Source organism: Emys orbicularis, chromosome 4 (assembly GCF_028017835.1).
Source record: "Emys orbicularis isolate rEmyOrb1 chromosome 4, rEmyOrb1.hap1, whole genome shotgun sequence".
NCBI lineage: Eukaryota > Metazoa > Chordata > Testudines > Emydidae > Emys > Emys orbicularis.
The window spans coordinates 155,947,470-155,971,193 of NC_088686.1; positions in this window are offsets into that span (position 1 = coordinate 155,947,470).

Sequence of the window (23,724 nt, forward strand, 5' to 3'; positions counted from 1 at the left end):
AGGAAGCCAAGGAGCCAGGAGCTGCGCCCCAGGGCCCAGCAGCAGCCACCCACCACCATGGCACCTGAGGAGCCCTGCGCCAGCCCCACCCTGGCCACTCAGGAGTCTCCTGCCAGCCCAGAGCAGGAGATGAGCAACTGCGGACCAAACACCTGCAGCTCCGCATACTCCCGAGGGGCCAGCAGCTCCTCCGCGGAGTCTCACAGGCCTGAGGTTGAAGGCTCCCTCTTTGCAGGTGAGGAGAGACCCAGGGGAAAGGGAGGGGGACTGGGGCGGTGGGGGACTAGTAACGCCCTGTGCCCATCGGCTCGCCAAGGTGCCGGGACTGACCCATGTGAGCCCCACTAACACCAGTGGGGGGGTGGGGGGGGGCACAGACACACCCCGCGGCAGGGGATGCTGGATGGAGTTGGGGATCTCCAGCCTCCCCTGATCATGTTGAGGGAGGGGGGGCTGACTGCCACGGGGCCCTGAGGCTCATGGGGCTGAGGGCGTCTCTCGCAGGGGCAGGGTGGGGCCCTCGCTGCCATGGGGCTCCTTACAGAGAAGGGGGAAACATGGAGCCTTCTCTGTCCACTGCATCCCCCCAGCAGCAGAAGGGATTATACTTTCTCCTTCCCTCCCTGGTGCAGAGCCCCCCAGTGCCCATGAGGACGAGGAAGAGGAGGAGGAGGAGGATGTGTCCCTTGAAGAAGAGACCATCAGAGAGATCCAGCAGTACCTCCAGGGCAGAGATGAGGTACAAAAATCCCCCAGCTGCACTGCCACCGAGTCCGTCCTGCCCCTTGTTCCATCCCCAACCAGGCAGGGGGGTTTTGTCCCAGAGAATCCCTCACCCCCAATGGGGGGACACGTCTCCTCTGTTATCTGGCACCCCAAAGTGGGGACATTTGTCCCACACAGGCCAAGGTTTCCGCTCCCCGCAGACACTGTCCAAGTTAAAACCCCGGTCTGTGCCAGGCAACACTGGTTTCAGGAAGGGGCGGCTTTCCCTGTCCAACCCCATGGAGGTCCTGAGCCCTGGAGTTGGTTTGGGTTGGGCGGGGAGGTCCCTATGTAACAGGCTCTCTCTCTCTCCCCCCACCCCACTCCTAGCTGGTGCAGGACAGGGCCAATCAGCTCCGCTTCCTCGATGCTGTGCTGAGTCTGTGTGTCTTGGCACAGCAGCAGGGGCGGGACACCCTGGAGCCCCATATATCCAAAGCGGCCCTTGTGGAGACCATTGCGGTGAGTGGGACCCCGTGCCCGGCCCCTGGGGCGAGGGAGCCAGACATGGGAGGAAGCGTTAGTGGGGCCGGAGGGGGAAGCAGAGGACAGGGGTTCCTGGGGCTGAGGGCTGGGGAGCAGGGAAGGGGATAATTGTGACACTGATCAGGAGCTGGCAGTGGGGAATTGTAAGCCCGGAGGGGAAGGGAGGGAGGAATTGGGTGGGAGAGGGGGAAGGAAGTTTGATGAATGGGAGGAATGGAGGAGCCCAGCTGGTTGGGGGTGGGGGTGACACTGGCTGTTTCTGCAGAGCACTTTGGGCTCCTCCCTGGGAAGTGCCTGTGGGTCTGCGGGGCCTGGTCTCACACACGGTTTTGTTTCCTTGGGGTCTCCCAGGAGCTGATTGAACATCTCCCTGTTGTGGCAGAGCCAAGCTCCGTCATTTCCAGCTCCATGGCCGCGGTTTACAAACTCAGGTACCAGGACCCTCCCGTCCAGCTGCCCTAACCCTGGTGCTGATCGGGCCCAGAGCTGGGAGTCACAGATCCTCCTCCGCCTAGGTTACCCCCAGCTGTGGCTGTTCCCATCCCCCAGCAGAGGAGGCGGGAACGTCCCCCCTTTCCTGGCTGGGGGGTTGATTTCACTCCAGGAACGTTACAGTGGCCGTAGGGAGGGGATCACTGTGGGGGAGGGGGTCATGTCCATGGCAGTGCCAGCACCACGCTGGTGCTGCAAAGTGTACGACAGGCTCCTCTCTTCTGCCAGCAAACTGAAGCCGCCACTGTCCCTGGAGCTGGAATCTCGCCTCCTGCGGGCTCTTCTGCACCAGACCTTCAGCATGGGCACTGGGAACGACACCACCCACTTCCGGGTAGGTCCTGATCCTACTTCTCTGTCCCAGGAGCAGGAGCAGGCTCTGGTCCCTGCTCCCTCGCTTTGATAGAGCTGCTGAGAATAGGGGAGGGGTGAGCAGAGCTGGGAACAGGCCCGCAAGAAACTGGCAGTGGGGGCCCCTTCCCTCCAGAGTAGATTGCATTACCCCTCCGTGGCTGATCCCAGACTTTCCTCCTCTCCTCATTCTGTGCTCTGCTGCCTGGACTCTCCCGGGGATCCTACCTCCCACCCACTGCAGTTTGGCTGTTCCATAGTCTGCTGGGTACCAGGCCCTGCGCAGAGAACTGCTAAGAGCAAGGATTGAAGAGGCAGCAGGCATCCGGCCATGAACTTTTGCTTAGTGTCCCTGGAGTGATGTGAATGGGAGAGGCCAGGATGTGCCTTTTGAGTCTTGCCAGGGCTCCTAGAGAATCCTCCTAATTGTCCCCTGACTGGTGTAGCCCCATGTCCCTTGACTGGCGGGTGCTCTCTCCTCTTGCAGGCTCTGCACAAGAGCTATTTACAGAGCCTGGACAACATGCTCAGGGGCCTGCTGATGGAGACCCCCACCTTGGAGAAGCTGCAGCACCTCTTGGAGGTGAGTAGAATGGGACGGTCTGGGGTGGAATTGCCCCTGAACCCCGGGGGAGGGCAGCAAAGGAGAGATTAGAAGAGCCACATTTCCATTGTGTCCTCCCAGCTTGGACCCAGCCGGCCACACTTTCCCAGAGCTGCCAGTGCAGGGGGAAGGAGCTGGGACTGTCAGCCAGAGCTCTGCCCGATTGCATTCAGCACTAACAGTGAGCACCAGGCCTGGCTGGGGACTGAGAGACTGAAACCCCGGTGAGATGCAGGACATGGGCCTCTGAGAAAAGTCTCTGGCTCCTCTCTAGGGAGACCCTGAGATACAGGAGGAGCCTCAGGGAATCAGCTCTTCTGTCCTAGGGACACTGCAGTTCCCGGAGGGATTGTTCTCACGGCCGTTCCATTCATGCTACCAAGGCCTGTGCAGCTGGGGTCTGGGGTCCAGGGCCTGTGCCTGGATCCTGACGTGCTGTTCATGGATCAGGGGTTCAGGGCAAATGGACCAGCCCCAAGACTGACCATTGTCCCAGCCTGGAGAGACGATGAGCTTGTGCCCAGCAAGACGTGGGCAGTGTCATGGACCCCCTTTTCAAGCTCTGTGACCAGCGCTCAGCTATTCCACCCTGAGCACAAGATCTAAGCCCCATGGGGAGTGGGAGAAGCTCGTTTGTAGAGCATGTACGCCTGCCCACTGACCCTCCCCTGCCTCCTTCTCCCGCAGCACGTCCATGTCTGGCTCAATTCAAAAAGGGCCCGGGAGAGAGCTAGGGCCATACAGAGCAGCGCTGCCCTACTTGAATTTGCCAGCTCCCTGCCTGGATTTGACGTAAGTGACCTTTGACCCTAGCATCCTGCAGAGTCAGGGCTTGAGTCAAGTTCCTCATCCTCTGGCTAATTGGTCCCCCCTGGGTCTGCAAGGGACTGCGTTCCATAGGCCACTGGCTGGCAGATTTGTGCCTGGCCTCAGGGTCCTTGTTATTCTGGAGCAGCTAGGCAGTGAGTGCTCATAGAGGGCCTTTGCCCTGGTCCCTTTGCTCCAAGCTCCCTTGGGGGCAGAGAGCTCTCGCTCCTCTCGCCCAGCGCCTCCTACAGAGGGGTGGGAGCAGAGCTCTGGCCCAGGGGCGCTGGGGAGCTGAAGGGAGAATGTTGATGGATTCCCCTCTCCTCCTCCTTCCACCAGACCTCCTCGGACTTCTCCAAGGCAGGCGACTTTGTGCTGCAGCTGGGTCTCCATGTAGCCCACCCAGCCAACGACATCAGCCGGCAAGCCAGGGGTGGGATACATGGGCTGCACAGGCTCCTGGTGCAGAAGAGGGGTAAGAACCCAGCTGGGCAATGGGATCCCATGGAAACGAGCCTCTCGGAGACTAGCTCCATCTGGCCATTGGGACGCCAATAGAACTAAGGCCTCTCTGTTTAGACCCACTGTAGCGGGGAAGAGGAACCCCAATAGAAACAAGGCCCCTCCTTTGAGACTCCCTCTGCTGGGCAATGGGGCCCTACAGTAAGAAGCCCCCTCCTCTGAGACCGACCCCACCTTAGATGATGACTCTTTCTCTTCCCCTCTCTCTGAATTAGGGAGATGAGTGTGAAAGTGCCAGGGAAATTGGCTGCTTTATTTCAGAGCCCGGCTCTGTCCCCCAGCCCAGGGAAATAGCCCACCCACAGGGCAGCCAGCTTGTGAGGGGACAGGAACGGAGCTATTGAGACACATGGAGGGAAAGAGCCCATCATGAGGGCAGGGGCAGGAGCAGGGACCACAGGGGATGGACACAAAGCTTGTAGGGTGTCACCAGTTGGGTAGTCAGGGCCAGATCCTGACTTCAGTGGGTGTGGGGGGTTCTCAGTATTAGACACCACCATTAACAGGCACCCACTCCCAGAGCACAATGACTCTAAGGGTCACATGATTACTGTAATGACTGAAACAAATCCCCCTTCTGGTACTAAACTGCCTGGTATGGACCCTGCGATTCCATTGGGCCGTGGATGCCACAAGGACCCTGGCCAGTGTGCACCCAGAAGGAAAGCGGCAGTGAAAGCGGAATGCCAAACCTCCCCAATGGGTGTGTCTTTCTCCCCCAGGGCTCAACATCACTGAAATAAGAGAGCTGTGGTGCCAGGACAAGCTCCAGGACACCGAGCGTGTGGGGTACAAAAACCTGGCCAGGGTGGGAGAGGTAAGGACTCTCTGCCGGTGCATTGCAGCAGCTCAGGTGTGGAGCTGTCTCCCCCTGCAGTGAGTGTGTCATGGACACAGGGCAAGAGCCTGCTACTTATTTCCAGCAGAGTATGTGAGGCTCCTGGGAATGTCAGTGGGGTGAGGCGTGGGAATGAACCAGATCTAAAAGACCCCTCCCCTCTAGCGGGTGAGCTGCAGGAGCTATCGCTGCTGGGAGCAGTAGAGTGTCTGGGGGAGCTGGGTTCAGAGTGCGGAGACACATTCCCAGCATCTCATGGCACCTGCGGTGAATCCTGCTCCAGAAAGAGCTATCGGAGGCCTCAGTGCCTGCAGCCTCTTACTGAAGGGGGTTCCTTGGTCCATGGGACCCCAAAGGTTGGCTGCCCCAGGACTCTTCTCCACCTTGTGAGCCACCAGAGGGATTTGGAGCCTGGTTCTGAGCCATTGCAAGGGCTCTGGTTCTGTTGGTTTTAGGTCTTTGGAGAGATCTTCACGGAAGATCAGAAAAAATCTTTTCTCCAGGCGGCGCTGCAGGCCATAGACCACCCCCAGATCCGTGTCAGCCAGCCTGGGCTGATGCTCACATACTCGATCCTGGGGAAAGCCGGCCAGCTGATAGGGGACGAGGTAACCAAAGAGGGATCAACTGGGGAGGGACCCCCAGGGCCTTTCACCTCCAGGCCATTGAAAATCACTCCCATCCCATCGCCATGCGCTGACCTGGGAGCAAGGAGAGGATGAACCCAGGCAGGTGCCATTGGTAGGTGCCAGCTTGTCCCCTGAGCAGCTCAAAGCAGGGCAGACCCAGCTCTCCAGCAAGGCTATTTCCTATCAGGCATCACATCAACACGACACGCTGCCATTGCTCATGCTAGGGGCTGCCAACTCCCCTAGCCACCTCTGTGAGCCTTCCATCCCCTCCGGGCCTCAGGCCAGTTCCTACCAGTTCCAGTGCTCTGGTATCGTGTTATCACAGCCCCCACCTGCTCTGGGAGAACTGGACGAGTCAGTCAGCAGAGGCTGCTTAAGTGCCCCATTCCCCAGAGCTACTGTCCATGGCATCACGTTAAGGACTGGGGGATCCCTTGGGGAAAGGTGTCCACTTCCTCTCACCCCCCAGCACTACTGCCCAAAGCCTCCCAGCCCCTCAGCTGGAGGGGGCGAGGGCGGCTGAGGGGATTCTGGGGAGCGGAGCTGAATCCCCAGCTGGGTTGGGAGGTAGAACAGCTCTCGGGGGGGACTGAGAGGAGTGGGGGCAGGAGTTCATTTCACAATGGTGGGAGAGGGGATGGGAGTCACTAGAGAAGAGACAAGATTTCTCCTCGGGGATTGGGTGGGGGAATCCGTCCCTCAGACATGGGGAGGGGTGGGGAGGAAATGTTGCTGGCTCCCGGTGCCGTTAATACCCTTCGTTCTCGTGGGTGTCCAAGTCTCTGATTGATCCTGGTTCCCTTGCAACAGGAGGAGATTGCAGAAAAGGTGATGCATGAGCTCTTTGAGATCAAGATCATGTGCCAGGTGCCCGAAGCACTGGAGGGGCTGTGCTCCGGGGCAGACTTGAAGATCTCCCCCCCCCGCTACACATGACCAGAAGCTCCCAGCCCCTGCCGCAGGTACTGCCCTGTCTCACTGTGCCTGGGGGAGAAGGGCTGGGGGGAGCGGCCATAGAGCCCACAGCACTGAGAGAAACCAAGGCTGAGCACCTCACTCTCACCACCCTGCCCCACCCCGACCCCTGGAGCTGGGGCCAGGCCAGATACTGGTTCGGAAGAATCAGGCTGTGGGGCTGGCCCAGAAATGAGAGCATCCGCAGAACCAGGGGTTATGCTCAATAGCCATTGCAGTCTGGGAGGGGTGGCCTGACATGGAGCCCCTCCCCTGTCGTCACTGCTCAGACCTTCCCAGGGCCCGTGTCACCCCTGACGCAGCGAATGTCTGACCATCCCCCACCTCGGGCCCAATCCACCCACCTGGTATCTGAACCCTTCCCCAGCCAGGAATGAAACTCGCCCCTAACAGTCTGGGGCAGGGAAGGATCCTCCCCATCTGGCAGGTGGGAACCGAGACGTAGAGGAAGGGCTGTGGGCCTGGTCACACAATCCTGGGTGGAGATCTGGGAAGTGGACTGGGTCCCAGCCTAGAGCCTTTCCCCCAGGGGCACTTTCACTTTCTGCCCTTTATTCTCCCCTCCAGCTCGGGGGTCTGTGAGTGTGAAATGAACAGGGAGGGTGATGGGGTCCTGGCACATAGCCTGGATGGGAGCTCCCCTTGGCTTGGACCCCAGGGTCAGAGACATCTTGGTCATCCTGCTGTCCTTCTTTTATTGCTAGGAAGGGAGTCCACCGATGAGGGGTCTGTAGGGCTCCAGTAAGCCATCCTCATTCCCGCCCGCATGTACCACCCTGCCCTGCCCTGCCCTCCGGTTTCCTCGCTGTTGCCTCTGGCTTGACTCTTGACTCAGGTCTCTGGCTATGACTTTGGCATGACCCTTCTTGGCTCCAGATTTTGGTTATGAACCCCGGCTCAGTATTTTCCTTGCCTTTCTCTAGCCTCGCTCCAGTCCCTCCACCCACCCGCTCCAGCATTGCCTCCTCCTCCTGATCTTCCCCAACCCCTCGGATTTTGACTCCCCGGATTTGACCTTCGGCGTGTCTATGGACTTTGGCTTGGGCATGGACTTGGATGATCTTTGGTCTGACCACCCGGCTTCGACCTCTGGCCTGGACTTGGACACTGGCTCTGGTTCTGCTTCTGCTTTGTTGATGGACTCTGATCTCAGTTTTGATCCTGGTGTGTCCCTGGACCTCGATTCTAGCATCACTCTTAGCCTAGGTGCCATCCATATGCAAAAGGGGACCCATCACACCAGGTGTGAACCATGGCCTCACTACATGAGCCTGGCCCGGTGCTGCCCCTACTGGAGTTGTGCAATGGAAATGACTGAAAATGTAGGGGTTCCTTTAAACAACCTCCACCACCATTCTTGACTTGGACACCCGGCTGTACTATAATGGCCCTACCGTCAATCAAACCCTAACCCCCCCCTTGATTCCTTAAGCCCAACCCCTTGACCCCTTAGTCCCTCCCACCTGTCACCGGAAATCCCGCCCCATGGGGGTATTACTTCCGGGGTCAAGGTGGCCACATGACCAGACGCAAGGTGTGTCATGTGACACCTCTAAGAACTCCTCCCATCACCCTCTACCAATCAGAATGGGTTTCATCCCAAAAGGACCACCTCGAGAGGAGATTTGACCAATCAGGGTGCCTTCCGGGGTGGGGTGACCTGTCCAGAAGTGGGCCGTGTGACCCCTCTAAGAACTCCTCCCACCATCCTCTACCAATCAGGATGGGTTTTGTCTTGAAAGGACCATCCCAAGAGGAGATTTGACCAATCAGGGCGAGTTCCGGGGCAGGGTGACCTGTCCGGAAGTGGGCCGTATGACCCCACTAAGAACTCCTCCCAAGGCCCTCTGCCAATCAGAGTGCAGCACCATTACCCCATCAGTCCCAGCGCTGGACAGAAGAGGCCATCTCTTACCAACGACACATGTTTTAGAAATTGTGGAAAGGCTGCTGAGAGGAAAGATGGACTCCTTCACCACCCCCGTGAAAACTTTGGACTTTGTTTTAGCCCCGAATGTCTTTGACCGTACGCAGAGAAAGCGCTACATCAGCAACAGTTCGAGGAGGAGGAGGGAGCGACTGAGGGGAGCCCTTTGGCCCAGCCGTTGATGGATATGCCGGAACCCGAACCCAAAACCAAACTGCTTGTGAGACACCCCGATGAGCATGGTGCACTCTCTTCGTCCACCCCCTTAGAGGTGAAATGCGATCACGGCTTGCGGGAGTCACCGGCGGACAAGGTGAACGGAAAAGACAGCGCTCAGGTAAATGAACGATTAAGAAGAGACGGTCGAGGTCTTGCGGCCAACATAGATCTTTTGGAACACCTCATTGCCCATGACGGAAGATGGTACGTTCAGTTCCGCCATGGCATTCAGAAACACACCCCATCGTTTAGGTACATGTCTGCTAGGAACAGAGCGCATCTGGGTGACGGCCCTGCCTAAGTCGAGCATGTTAGAACCATTAGCCACAGAGCTTTTATACACAAAAGCCCCTGTATCGTTCCATGAAGAGATATTTTCATCCTGGCCCAGTTTATTTAGCAATACTAATGCATTTTTCTTATAACGCTTATTCACGTGATCCAACACCTCCTGAGCAACAGAGTCTGAGGTCTTTGGTGTTTCTGGGGGTTTGGCAGTTACACTCTGTTCCTGTTCTGGTAGAAACAGACTTATTTTCCCTTTATCTGCATCGTTCTGCTTCACGTACATTAGGTACTTTTGAAGCCCGGCGCTGTAAAGTTTAGTCTTTTCGTATTCGGCTAAGTCAGTTCTTTGAAGAACAGACTTCATTTCAGCATCCAGTAAGCGAGTTGCGGTCGTTCTAATATTTTCCTCTGCCAGAGGGAGAGCCCTTAATTGCTCCAACTGGCGGCTGGGCACCAGGTACATTTTTTCTGCATACTCCATTATCGATTAGTTAAAAGCCCCGTTATCAGAGGGATAGCAAAACTTAACAGAGGGCCGATAAACCCCCAGACTGCTTCACCAGATGCTTCTTTCTTTTAAGTGAAACCCTTTTATTACATAAAGTTTTTATAAGCGTGCGTCTCTTTTTCAGCACGCGCACTTGATTCTGTTAAAGGTACGTTTCCTTTGAAGGTATTGAGCGCTATTTCTGAGATGGCCAGAAATACTACTACATCGTCAGAGGCCTAACACAGTATAGCCCTCCTTTGCTGCGGGGACGATTTGCTAAGTCATTTTAGCAGGCCCAGGTTTCTCTTCACGCAGCTAGACAGGTTTTCGGTCAGCAGCCCCGGCTGTTAAAAGGGGGCCTGCCAATAATTCATCTCTTTTTATACCCGGCTGTTGTTCTTTTCAAAGTATAAACTGCCGGCCAGTCTGGAGGGAAAAGACCAGTTCTTAGTCTATAAGCTTCTGGTGTGGAAGGATTTAAATCCACCACCAGGTAGACATAAGGTCTTTTGGTAGCATCCTCAAAAGCTTCTAGAAAGAATTGAGCTTTGCCGGGGTACATTTGCCGAGCGAGCGTAGCGATTTGTCATTTATCCCTGGGGTTTTTTAACAGAACCATGTACTTTGTGTTTAGGTTAATCGTGCGACTCTTTTTTCCCTGACAAACTCCAGCATCGCAGCAGTTTTCAGTCCTTCATTTTTTATTCACATCCCCTAGAGCGCATGCTCTGGGTTTGTGAATGTGTGTGGTTCTGCGCACGTTCAGAGCCCCTAGAGCGCATGCTCTGGGTTTGTGAATGTGTGTGGTTCTGCGCACGTTCAGAGCCCCTAGAGCGCATGCTCTGGGTTTGTGAATGTGTGTGGTTCTGCGCACGTTCAGAGCCCCTAGAGCGCATGCTCTGGGTTTGTGAATGTGTGTGGTTCTGCGCACGTTCAGAGCCCCTAGAGCGCATGCTCTGGGTTTGTGAATGTGTGTGGCTCTTCACACATTCAGAGCCCCTAGAGCGCATGCTCTGGGTTTGTGAATGTGTGTGGTTCTGCGCACGTTCAGAGCCCCTAGAGCGCATGCACTGGGTTTGTGAATGTGTGTGGTTCTGCGCACATTCAGAGCCCCTAGAGCGCATGCTCTGGGTTTGTGAATGTGTGTGGTTCTGCGCACGTTCAGAGCCCCTAGAGCGCATGCTCTGGGTTTGTGAATGTGTGTGGTTCTGTGCACGTTCAGAGCCCCTAGAGCGCATGCTCTGGGTTTGTGAATGTGTGTGGTTCTGTGCACATTCAGAGCCCCTAGAGCGCATGCTCTGGGTTTGTGAATGTGTGTGGTTCTGCGCACGTTCAGAGCCCCTAGAGCGCATGCTCTGGGTTTGTGAATGTGTGTGGCTCTTCACACGTTCAGAGCCCCTAGAGCGCATGCTCTGGGTTTGTGAATGTGTGTGGTTCTGCGCACGTTCAGAGCCCCTAGAGCGCATGCACTGGGTTTGTGAATGTGTGTGGTTCTGCGCACATTCAGAGCCCCTAGAGCGCATGCTCTGGGTTTGTGAATGTGTGTGGTTCTGCGCACGTTCAGAGCCCCTAGAGCGCATGCTCTGGGTTTGTGAATGTGTGTGGTTCTGTGCACGTTCAGAGCCCCTAGAGCGCATGCTCTGGGTTTGTGAATGTGTGTGGTTCTGTGCACATTCAGAGCCCCTAGAGCGCATGCTCTGGGTTTGTGAATGTGTGTGGTTCTGCGCACGTTCAGAGCCCCTAGAGCGCATGCTCTGGGTTTGTGAATGTGTGTGGCTCTTCACACGTTCAGAGCCCCTAGAGCGCATGCTCTGGGTTTGTGAATGTGTGTGGTTCTGCGCACGTTCAGAGCCCCTAGAGCGCATGCTCTGGGTTTGTGAATGTGTGTGGCTCTTCACACGTTCAGAGCCCCTAGAGCGCATGCTCTGGGTTTGTGAATGTGTGTGGTTCTGCGCACGTTCAGAGCCCCTAGAGCGCATGCTCTGGGTTTGTGAATGTGTGTGGTTCTGCGCACATTCAGAGCCCCTAGAGCGCATGCTCTGGGTTTGTAAATGTGTGTGGTTCTGCGCACGTTCAGAGCCCCTAGAGCGCATGCTCTGGGTTTGTGAATGTGTGTGGTTCTGCGCACATTCAGAGCCCCTAGAGCGCATGCTCTGGGTTTGTGAATGTGTGTGGTTCTGTGCACATTCAGAGCCCCTAGAGCGCATGCTCTGGGTTTGTGAATGTGTGTGGTTCTGTGCACATTCAGAGCCCCTAGAGCGCATGCACTGGGTTTGTGAATGTGTGTGGCTCTGCGCACGTTCAGAGCCCCTAGAGCGCATGCTCTGGGTTTGTGAATGTGTGTGGTTCTGAGCACGTTCAGAGCCCCTAGAGCGCATGCTCTGGGTTTGTGAATGTGTGTGGTTCTGCGCACGTTCAGAGCCCCTAGAGCGCATGCACTGGGTTTGTGAATGTGTGTGGTTCTGCGCACGTTCAGAGCCCCTAGAGCGCATGCTCTGGGTTTGTGAATGTGTGTGGTTCTGCGCACGTTCAGAGCCCCTAGAGCGCATGCTCTGGGTTTGTGAATGTGTGTGGTTCTGCGCACATTCAGAGCCCCTAGAGCGCATGCTCTGGGTTTGTGAATGTGTGTGGTTCTGCGCACGTTCAGAGCCCCTAGAGCGCATGCTCTGGGTTTGTGAATGTGTGTGGTTCTGCGCACGTTCAGAGCCCCTAGAGCGCATGCTCTGGGTTTGTGAATGTGTGTGGCTCTGCGCACGTTCAGAGCCCCTAGAGCGCATGCTCTGGGTTTGTGAATGTGTGTGGTTCTGCGCACGTTCAGAGCCCCTAGAGCGCATGCTCTGGGTTTGTGAATGTGTGTGGCTCTGCGCACGTTCAGAGCCCCTAGAGCGCATGCTCTGGGTTTGTGAATGTGTGTGGCTCTGCGCACGTTCAGAGCACCTAGAGCGCATGCTCTGGGTTTGTGAATGTGTGTGGTTCTGCGCACGTTCAGAGCCCCTAGAGCGCATGCTCTGGGTTTGTGAATGTGTGTGGTTCTGCGCACGTTCAGAGCCCCTAGAGCGCATGCTCTGGGTTTGTGAATGTGTGTGGTTCTGCGCACATTCAGAGCCCCTAGAGCGCATGCACTGGGTTTGTGAATGTGGGTGTTTTCACTCACAGTTTTCTCAGGGTTTGGTGTGGCAGTGGCCGCTAAGGAACTGGAGTTGTGGTTGTGTTGTTGCAATACCTCGGGGAGGACAACAAAAAATTTTTTTACAAAACTGAACTTTACCATCCTTCTCACCCACACCTATGTATTTACTTAAAATACAAAACCTCATAGAACAACCAAACCAATAAGCAAAATATATTTATGGGGCTTCATCCATCCATCAATTACTGATGCTGGTGAATTTTCCTTTTCAGCTGTCTCTTTCCTTTTTCTTTTGAGCTTGTTTTCCCTCTGGTCTAAGGATCTCTCATGTTTTGACCGTACTGCGGAGCAAACAACATTATTATAAAACACATGAAACCATCTTGTAAACTTAAAAAATAAAATATTCATTAAGGTGTTTTTCTATTTAAGAAGTCACAGCTTTAAAACAAATAATCCATTTCAGGCTGTACAACAAACACAGGTTTTGAGTTTATTTCTACCACTTAAAAAACAAAACAAAACAAAACAAAACAAACAAACAACAAAAAACCCACAAACATTTTTTTTTTAAATACATCTCATTTTGCAGAATAAAAAACCAAACTGCTTTTAAAATCCATTTTAAAACATATTTTGCACAGTAAAAAACCTTGTTAGTTTGAAACAAACCAAGTACTTTTTAAAAACCTACACCTATGACTTGCACAGACCCCTCTCTCACACAAAACAGCAGCTTTATAAAACACCCCAAACCAAGTTTGCAGCCTTATACTTTTCAATAACCCCCTCCCCCCCATGCATTTAAATGGCCCATGCTTGTTCTGTCCCCCAGCCATGTGTGCTTGGGCCTTTGGGTTAGTTAGTATTATTCCCCCAATTGCCTCAAACCCATTTTAAAAACACATCACATTATGCACAGTAAAAAAAACCTGTTAGTTTGAAACAAACCAAGTACTTTTAAAAAACCTACACCTATGCCTTGCACAGACCCCCTCTCACATAAAACAGCACATTTTAAAAAAAAATACTTTTCAATAACGCCCCCACGCATTTAAAAGCCAATTTCAAAAAAGTTCCCTTTCACTATGGGATAAAGTGTTGCAAGCACATGCTTGTTCTGTTCCCCCCCATGTGTGTTTGGGCCTTCAGGTTAAAGAACAAGAACAAATTGTAGTTAGTATTGCCACCAAATCCCTATACAACCTGCGTAATACCTAAAGTTTTTTAAAACAGTATTAAGTACAACTATAGTTAAAATGGTTTTTACCTTGGCCTGTTGGTGAACTGCAGCTTAAAGTTACTGGTTCCATGCTAAGCAGATCACACTGCAATGAAGTTAGACACCATTATTTTCCTAAGACAGCATGGGCAAAGAGTGGCATTTCAGAGTTAAAGACAGCAAGCCTTACCTCTTTCTGCAGTCCAGCAGCCATTCAAGAAAGTTTCTGTTGAAAAGGACAGTCTCCAACATACCTGAGCTTTTTATAGCATCTTAGCCCATTGTTTCAAACAGACTTCAACATAGTAGCTAGCCGGTTAATTTAATCACCACAGCTCTGAAAGAATAGATCCTTAAGGACTTTAGGCACCTCTCCCATAGCACACCCTTTTGTGATCTGGGGTGGGGGAACCAAGTTGTCTGCACAACAGGGCTATTTTTTTTTCTGTAAGTTAAAATAAATTTTTCTGTAGGGCCTTCTTACAGTATTGAACAGTACCCATTTCCAAGTGGGGGGCCCTTTGCAGATATCAATGAATGTCTTGGGGCTTGGGTTTTTTTTTTATTAAACATGTTTCTTTCATGCTTAAAGTTTGGGGGGGGGGTTCTAGAAAGAATAACCCATAGCAATCAACCAACTCCAGGGCCATATTTAAACCGTCCAATAGTGTCCCACCAACTCCTGGGGTCATATTTAAACTGTCCAATAGAGTTCTGCCAACTCCAGGGGTTATATTTAAACTGTCCAATCGCATCTGCGAATTCCTGAGGTTTTATTTCATTTCATATTAATCAGAACTCACCATCCACACCCAGCCACGCCCCTTACTATGGGTGCACCCCCATCAAATTTAACCCTATGGCAACAAGGGTAAGTAATCGCAGTCACCCTGGCTATTCAGTGAGGGGGGGAGGTGTAGTTAAACCCATTCAGTGCCACTCTATTGTACTCAAACACATGTCTGAACAAGCCCTGTTTGTTTTATTGTAAGCACATTTTTTTAGGATTTTTTTCCCCCTCCCACAACATACATTTCAGCTTTTTGCTGTAAATGGGTCACTTTTACACAAAAAACCCCACAAGAGCTAGGTTCCCACAAACAATTTATTTTTTATTTAAAAGACATACAGCTCCTTGAAAACAAACCAAGATGCTTCATTAAAACTTTCAGAAAAGAAATAGTGTAAGCACCCCACTGCTTGTTTTTAGATTTACACAACCCCCAGTTCCTAACCCATTACACCTCCTCCTCGACCGTCGCTTCTTAATCATTCATTTACCTGTGCGACGTCTTTTCCGTTCACCTTGTCCGCCGGTGACTCCCCCAAGCCGTGATCGCATTCCACCTGTAAGGGGGTGGACAAAGAGAGGCCTCGGGGCTAAAAGAAAGTCCAAAGTTCTCACGGGGGTAGTGAAGGAGTCCATGTTTCCACTCAGCAGCCTTTCCATGATTTCTAAAACACGTGTCCTTGGTAAGAGATGGCCTCCTCTGTCCGGCGCTGGGACTTATGGGGTAATGGTGCTGCACTTTGATTGGCAGAGGGCTTTGGGAGGAGTTCTTAGTGGGGTCGTACGGCTCACTTCCGGATGGGTCACCCCGCCCCGGATCTCGCTCTGATTGGTCAAATTCTCCTCTTGGGGCCGTCCTATCGGGGCAAAACACATCCTAATTGGTAGAGGGCGGTGGGGGGAGCTCTTAGAGGCATCACACAAGCCACTTCCGGACGGGTCACCCCACTCCGGAACTCACCCTGATTGGTCAAATCTCCTCTCGGGGTGGTCCTTTCGGGATGAAACCCATCCTGATTGGTAGAGGGTGGTGGGAGGAGTTCTTAGAGGGGTCACATGACACACCTTGCTTCCGGTCATGTGGTCACCTTGACCCCGGAAGTAACACCCCCATGGGGTGGGACTTCCAGTGACAGAAGGGAGGGACTAAGGGTCAAGGGGTGGGGCTTAAGGGGTCAAGAGGCGGGGGTTAGGGTTTGATTGATGGTAGGACCATTATAGTACTGCCGGGTGTCCGAGTCAAGAATGGTGGACGGAGGTTGGTTAAAGGAACCCCTACATTTCCATTGCACAACTCCAGTAGGGGCAGAACCGGACCAGGCTCATGTAGTGAGGCCATGGTTCACACCTGGAGTGATCTGGCCACTTACTTGCGGAGAGCCTGCTTTTATGCAAAAAGTTGCACAACCTGATGTCACATGCTGCAACTGATAATTAGGTCCAGTGGTAGGAGCCTAGGTCGCAGCGAGGTGCAGGATGGCACCTAGGCTAAGACTGGTGCTCGAATCAAGATCCAGGGACACACCAGGATCAAAACCGAGATCAGAGTCCATCAACAAAGCAGAAGCAGAACCAGAGCCAGTGTCCAAGTCCAGGCCATTACCCCCTGCTGTGAATCTCACAATTGTTGGCTCCCAGGAAATCTGCAAAGGTTTTCATCAAACTTCATCTGCGAGGATTTCCAATCTAACACTCATTTGGGCAAGGGACAAATGGAAGACAGATTTCAAAACACACTATGGACATTTTAATTGTCTGATATGCTATTGGAGCTAACTAACGGTCCCCTGACCTTGCAACCCTTCATCAGTGATGTATTTGGGGACAGTGTCATCTATTCAGGTGACATACTCCTCTTTTCGGAGAATCCAGAGCAGCACACACACCTCATCTGGACCTGGAGAGGTTTCGGCAGTGTGGTCTCAACACAGAATTGGAAAAGCGTACCTCCAGCCAACTCTCCACAGAGTTTTGGGGGTACATCCTCTCCCCAGGAGGTGTTACAATTGATGCAAATAAGGTGGAAGCCATTCATAAATGGGACAAAGTTTGAAGTCCTCAAGAAGAGCAGCGCTTCCTAGACTTCACCAGCTTTACTGCTGCGTCGGCCCAGGGTTCTCAGAGCCAGTAACCCCCACGAGAGCTCTCCTCCACAAAATGGCCGCCTTCGTTTGGTCATCCGAGTTCCAACAAGCCCGCAAACAGCTCAGAATTGCCTTCACCACTGCATCTATTTTGACGCACAGCATTCATCGTGGAAGTAGACGCATCTACTATGACCACCAGGGCCTGCTTTGTTTGGTGCTGCCAGATGTGGGCTGAAATTCAGACTTAGCTTGACTCACGTGACTTCTGCGCTTTCACCAAGGCACCACGCACCAAACTGTTTGGCATCTCAGGCCTCTGAAGACCCTGCTCCGTCCATGGCAGCCATTGCCAAGAATTTCACTCATTCAAATGGCCACATGATGGAACTGACTCTCCTAGATCACCTGACCAAGATGGCGCGCTTCATCCCTCTGTGCACGAGTACCTTCGGCTGAGAGGACAGATCAGCTCCAAATTTCCAAAGGCCAATGACACCTTTGTTTTGCTAACTATAGATTTCCCACTGATTTCATGCCACACTACTAATGGCCTCTCCGAACTTCCCAGCTATCGACCTGGGTCAACAAATCCATTACATTCAAGAAGAATGAAGGGAGCCCCTCGAGGACACTAGGAAGGAGTCAGATATTATACGGACTGCTGATGACAAGAGGGAAGCCATTTGCTGAAGGGAGGTAGCAAGTCCCTGGCACTGACCGAATCCCTAAGCCCCGTCTGTTGCAGCAGTTCCTGACCCATCCCCCTTGGATGACCTTCTGATCCCATCCTCCTCCCCTGGCTCTAGGGAGCAAACTCTGGGTCCCTTCCCTCACTCTGGCACAATCCGTGCCCAGAGTGACCAAGCCCCTCACAGACAATGGGACTGTCCTCCCTTCTCCTCCTTGTGGGGGGGACTACTACCCCCATTTTACAGACAGGGAATGAAGGTGATGAAATGACCTCTCCAAAGTCACACCTGGAAATGTGGAGGAGATCTGGGAACTGGACTGGGTTTTACAGGAGTGCCCTCCCCACAGAGGCAGCTTCACTTTCTGCCCTTCGTTCTCTCCTCCCCTCTTGGACCGTCTTCGATGGGGATCTCTGAACCGGGAATGAGCAGGGGCTTCCTCCCCCTCTGTCTTCCAATGTCTGAGATCTGTCCACAGCAATGCAGCCTGCAGCTGGCCAAGCTTGGGGAGCCATAGCCTCATCCTGTGAAATCGAGATGTGCTGGCTCTTAGTGATGCTTAGACGGAAAACCACGCACCCCACACAGAGGTAGGAACCGCCCATTCCCAGGTTGTTCTGAGGAGCCATAATTCCTCCAGGAGCTGGGTAAAGGGCACAGTGAGCAGTCTGTCAGAGGTACGGGAGGATCATGTAAGGGGAGGGTCTAAGAGAGGAGGAGCATGAGCTAGGCTCTGTATTTGGGCTTGGCAGGGATCAAGAGAAGGGACGGGGCTATTAGAGGGCAAGGCGAGGTGCAAGGGGTGTCGGAGATGGGGGCAAGGCCTAAAAAGTTCAGCTACTTTAGATGAGTTGTGCCAGAGAATCACCGTTTGAGGTGACTGAAAGTTCTGAACTGGGGCTGGCCAAAAGCATCCTCCTCAGATGGGAACATCCCAAAAGTCTGCAGAAGCTCATCCTCTGAGGTGAACGTGGTGGCCCAAACCTCTCTCTGCTCTGTACCTCGCAGGATTCCAGCTGGCTGTTCCAATCCAGGAGGAAAACTGTGCCACTGAAATCTCACAGTACCTGTGCAGTGAAGTGCCACTTAAACCCGCTGTGATGCACAGACCTTGCCCTGGCTGTCTGCACAGGACTGAATTTCACCCCTTCAGAGTGTAAGGAAATAATTGGCTGAAGGCCTTTTTCTTTTTGGATGGCTGTCTAGTGGGAAAAAACGATGGGGATTTTTAACCTGTTCTCGCTCCCATGACTGGTGCTTCAATGATGCAGAGAAGTGCTGATGCATTGGTTGATTTCCCCACCTTTTAATCTACTCTCTTCTTCTCTTTTAAGAGGTATTCTAAGGGCACCCCATGCTTCATATGGGCATTCTTGGGTGGGCAGATTGCATCAGACCTGCACTTGAATAAATAATAGTGAATGAAATATGCAGACACTAAAGTTCTGCAGCCAAATTCTCAGAAACCTTCCTCTTCAGTGTAGGATCAGGATTTTGTTTCTAATTGATTTTTTTAAAAAGTGCTAAGCAGATGCTACACTGTAATAAGAGGAAACAGAAGCAAAAACTGAAAGAATGTTACTTAAACCAATGAACAGATGCGGAGGGTGGAAACACGGCAAAGCAAACAAATGACTACTATGAGTAAATAACCTGAGAGCAAATGGGGAAGAAAAGCTCATCTGGGTAATTGTGGCTCTTGGGACAAAAATCAGGTTCCTGGTATGTAGCCTGGCTGAGATCATACCTTTTCCCTGGATCCCAGACCTGGGCTACAGATGTCATTCTCTGTGTGGTGTCCTTATTTTATTCCTAGGAAAAGGATCCCTGAAGGAGATGTAAGGATCCTGGACTCTAATGTCTGCAAGAAGCTTCAGCCACCTTCACAGGTAGAAGTCACTGTCTTTCCTACAATGCCACTAGTGCCCTTTCTGCTCTCCAGGTCTGCTCCCTCCAGCAGGACAGAGACACCCCTTAACTCCCCGAGTCCTGATTTCCTAAAATTCAAGGTGCTGAGGGTTTGCATTGCCTCCACCATCAGAGACTTTTTCCTATGGGAATCTCCCTAGAGCAGGGGAGAAATCTGTTCTTCCATTAGAATGAGACTGCTCAGTAAATCCACTCACACTGACCTCATCTCAGCTGCTTTGTTTATCCGAGATTAGTGGTATCTTTGGAAAACCCTTAGGGTGCCGGGGTGTGAGGTGGAGCAGGGGAGACGGGAGCTCCAGCAGATTCCCCTGAAGAACACCACCCTGTCTTTCTCTGGTCAGGCTCAGACTCGCCGTCCATTGTGGAAGTGAAGACCGGATGGGAGCTGCTGGATTGACCTTGATGTGCCATGTCCTTGTGTGGATGAAGGACCTACATCTCAGGGATGGCCAGCAGCAGATGTAACACATGTCTCCAGGAATAGGCTAAACAACCTACACTGATAGGTAAGTAAAATCATGGCCACGTGTAGACACCACAGGAATTGGTGGCGATTGAACCAGGGTCCTTCAGCACAAGCCCCTCTCACTCAGTGTCAACCAATCCAGCTCCACCCACTAGATCACACCCCTGTCCATTGTCACAGAACCTAGGAGCCCTGATTCTCAGACCCGGGCCTTACATCACCAGGCCAAACCGCCTCCCATTATGGGCGCTGTAGAAGGGACCACTGGCAAAAACCCCTCTTCATTCCCCCTGTCAGGGACAGCAGCCATGGGTGACAAGTGAATGAGCTGAGATCTCCGCTGTGGGAATCCGAGGGGCTGCGCATTTGGGGTTTCACAGGGAAGGCCTCTGGCAGCCATTGACAGAGTGTTCCTGGGAGGAGATTGTCCGTCTCTAACAAAGGGTTTCTGTTCCCCCAGATCTCAGCCGCTCAGCAGAATGCAGGAGAGCTGAGTGCTGACAGGCTAGAGGGGTCCCAGGAGTCGCTGTGCGGCAGGTGCAGTGTCTGCAGTCACCAGGGGCCAAACCCTGCGCTCCAGACAACCCAGGCTGTTTCCCTGGATTGCGAAGGGGACTTTGGCTTGGGGAATCGGTGGCTGGTGCCTGTGTCTACAACTGGGATGTTTTCACGAGGCTACTCAATGGTCCATGAATCACCATGCAAGCAAGGGGAGAATGGACATTAGAGAGCGAGGCTGGGACCTCTGCAGAGCTGCTGCAGTCGAGCATCCACAGCCAGAAGCGAGACGATAGAAAACTCGCTTAGATGGCTGGCCACAGCCGCAGCAGCTGTCTCATGAAGCTCTGCTCACGCTCTAGACAGCAGAGGCAGGACAAAGAGCCACACAGTGAGAGCCTGCGTTGCAATTAGCAATACGCCGTTTTTTCAGTGGATTATGCTGTCCTGACTGTCTATTTCCTGTAAAGTCCACATCCAGCCTCCCTGGATGACCTCAATGGGAGTCAGGTTCTCCGTGCCCACAGGACAGGGCTGGCCTTACCATGAGGCGAACTGAGGCGGCTGCCTCAGGTGACAGACTGTGGAGGGAAGGGCGCCACTAGGACCCAGAGTGTAGAAAATTGTGTCTGCTGCTGGTGCATAGGTATTCTCTCTGCTCTAGACACACAGAGATGGTGGAGTGCTGGGCTGGAGGAAGGAGGGCACAAGAGATATAACAGGCAGGCAGGAGAAAAGGTGAGATGGAATAACAGAAAGCAACAGGAGCTGCAGGAAGAGAGAGGAGGAGGAGCCTCTTATGTACCTCTCTAGCACCCCCAGGAGCCTGGACTGATTCACACCAGCTTGTGAGGGAGCTTCGTATTTCCTGCTGCTTCCCTGAACCCACTGGAGGAGAACAGGCAGTCAACTGAAGTAGAAGGAGCCAGTTAGGCCCTTAAGACGCTGATATCTTCCCTCACTCAGACCCTGCTACCAGCCTGCTTATTTGTCCCCTTCAATTGAGTGTTGAGAGCCACTGTAGCTGGCACAGAACAGCAGTCATGAGTGAAAGAAGAAAACGCCCCTCTGGGGCAGCATTCAGAAAAAGAAAGAAAGCAAAGGAAGCTTTTCTACTTAAGCAGGAAGGAGCTCTCCTGAGACACATAGACGCAAATGTTCACGGTGAGCCTTCCGGCCCCAATGAGGATGTGAGTGGTGAGGAGATGCCTGATCTTCTAGTTAGTCAGAGTGCAGGTGACCTGGCAGCTACTGCAGCATCCATATCTCCATCTCCAATAGATGTAACCATGCACATTCCTGAAGAAAAGTGTAGATCAGAGAAGAGTGTGGTGGAGGCGCAAGAAACAGCTGCTGCTGAGTTTAGTTCCTTAAATCTAGATGATCCAGGACTGTGGACCCACTTGAGCAGTAGCCTGAGGGACTTCCTTGTACTGCACGGGCCACAGCAGGTGAAAAACTTCATGTTCCCCAAAGACAATGAAAATAGAAGTTTCTTTCCATCACATTCCTGGTGTGAAATTCCCAATGGTGACAAAGTGGAGAGGCCATGGCTTATGTACTCAAAAGCCCAGAATGCTGCATACTGTTTTTGTTGCAAACTCTTCCAGTCTAATGTTCCAGCCACATTGGGTTCTACAGGAACAAAGGACTGGAAAAATCTGGCTAGAAATCTGGCATGCCATGAGAAGGCAGCAAATCACCAGAGAGCATTCCATAGGTGGAAAGAACTTGAGATGAGTCTAAGGTTAAAGGCCACCATAGATGATCAGCATCAAGAGAAGATTGCATCAGAGTCTCTTTACTGGCAAAATGTTCTGAAAAGGCTCATTGCCATGGTGAGAATGCTTGCTACCCAAAACCTAGCACTGCGTGGCACTTCAGATCAGCTGCATGTGCCAAACAATGGAAACTTCCTTAAAATTGTGGAGCTGATGGCTGAGTTTGATGCTGTACTCCAGGAGCATCTAAGAGTCACCACCCAAGAAATGGACACACCCCACGACCTTGGAAAAACAATTCAAAATGAGATCATACAATTACTGGCAGTTGCTATAGGAGCTCACAACAGGACACAGGGGGGTGCTGGAGCTCCACCAGCCAGTCCCAGAGCAATTGAGGCTGTGTGTCCTGCCTTTGGGAAAAGTGGCAACCCTTTAGACAGTACTAATGAAAACGAGCTTGTATGGACCGTGATTTAGAAATAAATTACTATGTGAATTGTTTCAAAGACTATGACACTATCAATAGTGGTTTGTTAATACATCTTGCTGTGAAGGGGACATTTTCAGTTAAGTAAAATAACAGGGAAAAAGACCTAAAAAGTTCTTTTAAAAAACCACCCACTGCCCCAGATCCACCCAAGACTTAGTTCTTTGGTCATTTCCATTGAAATAGGGAGGACCTGGGTTGGGTTATTTAGGGAGAAATAAATGGATTGACACTGTGTTAAATTTTTAAAGGACATATTTTTAAAATTAATTTTAACTCAGAAATTAATGAACAGATTCACTAGCAAATTCTCAGAAAATTCATTCTTTAGTCAGGGCGTAGTGCTGTAAATATGAGGAGGACATGGCTTAAAGAGGGAACAGCTGGACACAGACAGATTAATAGGGGAGTACAAGGAGACAAGGAGTTAATATCAGCATGAAAGGCAGTGACCTCAGCACACCACAGTGAATCTCTGCTTAAGTGGAAGCAAACTCAGCCTTATCTGTGGCACTACCTCCGTGCTATACAGTGCATACTTTGTACTTAGAGCGGGGGGTCTCAAACTGGGGGTCGGGACCCCTCGGGGGGTCGCGAGCTGTCAACCACCATCCCAAACCCCGCTTTGCCTCCAGCATTTATAACGGTGTTCAATATATACAAGTGTTTTTAATGTATGGGGGGGGGGGTCGCACTCAGAGGCTTGCTGTGTGAAAGGGGTCACCAGTACAAAAGTCTGAGAACCACTAACTTAGAGCCACATGGACATTTTTTTTAGTGTTGAAGAAAAGTGAGTTTGTCATTTAGTTCTGCTTTACTCGTTAGAAATATATGGATAATTTTCATGTCAGTTGCATATATGACTATATTTTGCACTAAATCCTGATCTTATTAAAGACAAGTGGCAAAACTTCAATTGACTTCAAACTACCTGAACTCTAATAATTTATCCCAGCTTGATTCAAATATAACCCTACCTGCTGATGAAAGCTGGCATTTACTGAAAGACTTTGAAGGATTTACATTAGTAAAAGGACGGAGTTTTAAGATGAAGTGTTTATTGCTATTTTATAAAGCCAAGACAGATTCCCTGGAGTTTTCAGATCTCTTGATGACAGAATCGCACAATTAAGTAACTAAGACTCACGTTGCAGACAGACATTTTGGGTACAGAATAATTGCCCTCAGATATATTGTTCTGTTGGGAGTGGGGGTGCGAGACGAGATTTTTACTCATATGCCCACTATTTCTATTCCTGTTTTCTTTCACAAGGATAATTGATCTTCCGCATTTGGGTGGAAG